The 4,425-nt window shown below is 47.9% G+C and overlaps 1 pseudogene across 1 annotated transcript; it reads right to left on the reverse strand.

The window, feature by feature from the left end:
• Window positions 1-1,317: 1,317 nt before the first annotated feature.
• LOC103265832 lies at window positions 1,318-2,756 on the reverse strand (annotated as a pseudogene). The gene has a single exon (XR_504661.1). The product of XR_504661.1 is annotated as an elongation factor 1-alpha 1 pseudogene (transcript).
• Window positions 2,757-4,425: the final 1,669 nt, after the last annotated feature.

Raw genomic sequence — 4,425 nt, forward strand, 5'->3', positions numbered from 1 at the left:
TCCTGGGCAAAGTATCAGAAGTGTTGATAGAGTCCAGGACCAGCCCAGGCTGTTGCCAAGAGGCGACCCGTATCTTTGCATTTATTCTCTGGAGTTCTTGTCTCACCTTATGCAAATCCCGAGCTGTAGGGGACCTGGATCACTGTCCTGGTGGTGTGTGTGTGTTGGAGGGGTGAGGAGGTTGAGGTGGCCGGAATGGGGGACCTCCCATGGGGTCCTTGGCTGCCTCTGTGGCACTCGGGGCTTAGGGCCAGTTCTGCCTGCCAAGAGTCATACATCAGCAGTTGCAACCTGTTACCATGAAGGTGGAAGCCACAGTTATTTTTTGTGTCATGTCTTTAGCCCCCAGCTGAGCTCACGGTTAATGAGGCTCCGAGGAGACAGGGAACAGCCTGCTGAATGAGTGTGTCTGCAGGAAAGCATCACTAGAACTCGCCACTCTGCCCTGGCTGCCGCTGGGGTTTCGTGTTTTTTTTATTTATTTATAATTTTTTTAAAATTTTAAAGATGTGGGGCACAATTCAGGGCTAGGTGCACAAATGTTCATTATGCAGGGACTCTTGTTGATGATGTGTGCCCCCCTATTCCACTGGCAGAGTTCCACTAGTGCCAATCCTGCCTCCACCTTCCCCTGGCCGTTTCCCACTACTGCCAGTCTTTTTCCTTTCTGTTCTTTTCTTTTTTCTCATTAAACTTTGTTTCTTTTTTTTTTTTTGAGTTGGAGTCTCACTCTGTCGCCCAGACTGGAGTGCAGTGGCCACTCCCGGCCACCGCAGCCTCGACCCGCTGGGCTCCGGCGATCCTTCCGCCTCAGCCTTCCGAGGAGCCGGAATTACAGGCGCGCGCTACCACACCCGGTTGATTTTTTTTGATTTATTGTAGGGATGAGGTCTCGCTGCCCAGGCGGGTCTCGAACCTGTGGGCTCAGGCAATCCATTCACCTCAGCCTCCCAAAGGCGCGGGATTACAGGCTGAGCCACCGAGCCCGGCTTAAACTTTGAATGGATCTCAAAATTCTGTGACAGATTTTTCGTCAAGTTATTTCCATTAAAAAGTATTGATTTCAAAAAGTAATAATTTAAAACTGCCACACAAACACACACACACACACACACACACACACACACACACACACACACACACACAAACCCCAAAATGGTCCACAAAACATTCTCCTTTCCTTCTGAAAGTTTTATGATGCACTGTTTGTTATTAACCAGTCTTTTACTATTAAACTTAAATGGCCAATTGAAACAGTTTTGAGACCATTCTTCCACCACTGATTAAGACTGGGGTGGCAGGTATTGGGGACAATATTCATTTAGGCTTCTGAGCTTTGGGGGCAGACTTGGTGACCTTGCCAGCTCCGGCAGGCTTCTTTCCACTGCTTTGATGACACCCATTGCAACTACCTGCCTCATATCACAGATGGCAAAATGACCCAGAGGAGGATAGTCAGAGAAGCTCTCCACATACACGAACTTGCCAGGAACCATACCAACGATGGCAGCATCACCAGATTTCAAGAATTTAGGGCCATCTTCCAGCTTCTTACCAGAACGGCGATCAATCTCTTCCTTCAGCTCAGCAAACTTACATGCAGTGTGACCTGTGTGACAATCCAGTACAGGGGCATAGCCAGCATTGATTTGGTTTGGATAGTTCAGGATAATCGCCTGAGCTATGAATCCAACTGCTTCCATTGGTGGATCATTTTTGCTGTCACCAGCAACACTGCCACAGCAAACATCTTTGACAGACACATTCCGGACATTGAACCCCACGTTGTCCCCAGGAAGGGCTTCACTCAAAGCTTCATGGTGCATTTCAACAGACTTTACTTCAGCTGTAACATTGACTGGAGCAAAGGTGACCACCATGCGAGGTTTGAGAATGCCAGTCTCCCCTCAGCGCCCAGGGACAGCACCAGTACCACCAATCTTGTAGACATCCTGGAGAAGCAGACGCAAGGGCTTATCAGTTGGACGAGCTGGTGGGAGGATGCCGTCCAGTACTTTAAGCAGCATGGTTCCACTGGCGTGACCATCTCTATGGTGACTTTCCATCCCTTAAACCAAGGCATGTTAGCCCTTGACTCCTGAATGTTGTCACCATTCCAACAGAGATTGGCGCAAATGCTACTGTGTCGGGATTGTAGCCAATTTTCTTAATGTAAGTGCTGACTTCCTTAACAATTTCTTCGTATCTCTTCTGGCTGTAGGGTGGCTCCGTGGAATCCATTTTGTTAACGCCAACAATTAGTTGTTTCACACCCAGTGTGTAAGCCAGGAGGGCATGCTCACGGGTCTGCCCGTTGTCGGAGATACCAGCTTCAAATTCCCCAACACCAGCTGCGACAATCAGGACAGCACAGTCAGCCTGAGATGTGCCTGTAGTCATGTTTTTGATGAAGTCTTCGTGTCCCAGGGAATCAATCATAGTGACGTAGTACTTGCTGGTCTCAAATTTCCACAGGGCAATATCAGTGGTGATACCACGTTCATGCTCAGCTTTCAGTTTATCCAAGACCCAGGCATTCTTGAAGGAGTCCTTTCCCGTCTCAGCAGGCTCCTTCTCGAATTTCTCGATGGTTCTTTTGTCGATGCTGCCATATTTGTAGATCAGGTGGCCAGCAGGGGTGGACTTGCCCGAATCAACGTGTCCAATGATGACAATGATGTGCTTCTTTTCCTTTTCCATTTTGGCCTTTAGGGGTGGTTTTCATAACACCTGTGCTCTGGCGGCAAACTCGTGGAAAAGCCAATCCTTTTCTTATAGTATTAAGATCATTGTTCAAGGTCCGCTTATAAGTGAGAACGTGTAATACTCGGTCCTTTGTTTCTGTGATGGGGTTTCCTGTTTTAATGTTTTGCTGCCTAGATCAAGCCTCTGGGATTTGAAACGTGGTTCTTCTTCCTTAACTTGCGTTTGTGGTGAGTACACGACAAAGCATACTAGGTGGTAATGGGCATGCCAGGATGGATGAGGTTGGTCTTGTCCTCAAGCATCTTCCTATCCAATGGGAATATAAAGCGAGGGTATTAATGAATGTGAGAAGATCTGTAGCAAATGCTTGTGGTGCTATGCTGTAGGTAATGGTTTTCATCTATGGTTCCTGGCTTATAATTCACAAAGCCCTTTTACCTTCTCCTGACTCCCTTTCATCTGCCTGATAGCTTCTCCTGTCTTTTTGTCTATGGGTCTTCAGACCCACCCTAGAGACGGTCCTGCCCTTTATTCTGAAAGGCGGAATGCTGACGTTATGCCCCTTCCAGAAAAACCCAAGAAGACCAGGTTTGGGAGCTTCTGGGTAGCTGAATATGTGGAGGTTCCCATAGGATGGAACTCAGGGAAGGAGTGGGAGCCTTGTGTACTTCCCTCTATACCTCGCACTATGTGTCTCTTCATCTGTATCCTTTATTTTTTATTTATTTTTGAGTTGGAGTCTCATTCCTTCTCTCAGGTTGGAGTGCAGTGGCATGCTCACGGCCACCCCAGCGTTGACCTGCTGGGCTCCGGCGATCCTTCTGCCTCATACTTCCAAGTAGCCGGAATTATAGGTGTGTGCTACCACATCCAGCTAATTTTTTATTTTATTGTAGAGACAAGGTCTCTCCAAGTTGCCCGGGCTGGTCTTGAACCCTCAGACTCAGGCAATCCACTCGCCTCGGCCTCTCAAAGTGCTGGGATTACAGGCTGAGCCACCTAGCTCGGCCCATCTGTATCCTTTACAATAAATCGGTAAACACCAGTGTTTCCCTGAGTTCTGTGAGTCGCTCGAGAAAATCAAACCCAAAGAGAGGAGCTGTGAAAATCCCAGCTTGAAACCGGTCAGTCAAGAGTTCCAGAGGCCCAGACGTGCACCTGGTGTCTTGACAGTGGGAGCAGTCTTGGGGACTGAGCCCTCGACCTGTGGGATATGACACTATCTCCAGGTAGACAGCATCGAAATTGGAGGACACCCCTAGCTGGTCTGCTGCCTGGTGGTAGGGAGAAGCCCCCACATTTGATCACAAAGGTCTTCTTCTGTGTTGATGGTTGCTGTAACGTGAGAGCAAAGCACGGTCTTTCCCCAAAGCAATACTCAATAAGTGGGATGCAAATTTCAGTGGAGGGAAGAATGGAAGTAGTAGCTGGGGGTGTGTATGGGAAAATAGGAGGGTCAGGGGAATCCTGGAAGGTTTCATGAAGGAGCTATCATTTGCATAGGATCTTGAAGAATGGAGAGTTTGTCAGAGGCATAGATGGAAGAGAGAAGGAGGAGAAACTGGAAAAGGCAAAGACAATGGAAGGTATAATGTGCACCCCAGGGTGTGTCAAATAGTCTGTCAATGAGGTAGTTGGCTTATTTAGGGATGGTAACGGATAAATTTTTATAAGTAGGCAGTAAGGATTGTATAGTACAATTAATAAAAGGCTAGGGAG

Source organism: Carlito syrichta, unplaced genomic scaffold (genome assembly GCF_000164805.1).
Source record: "Carlito syrichta isolate Samal-C Ts95f unplaced genomic scaffold, Tarsius_syrichta-2.0.1 Scaffold306869, whole genome shotgun sequence".
Classification (NCBI taxonomy): Eukaryota; Metazoa; Chordata; class Mammalia; order Primates; family Tarsiidae; genus Carlito; species Carlito syrichta.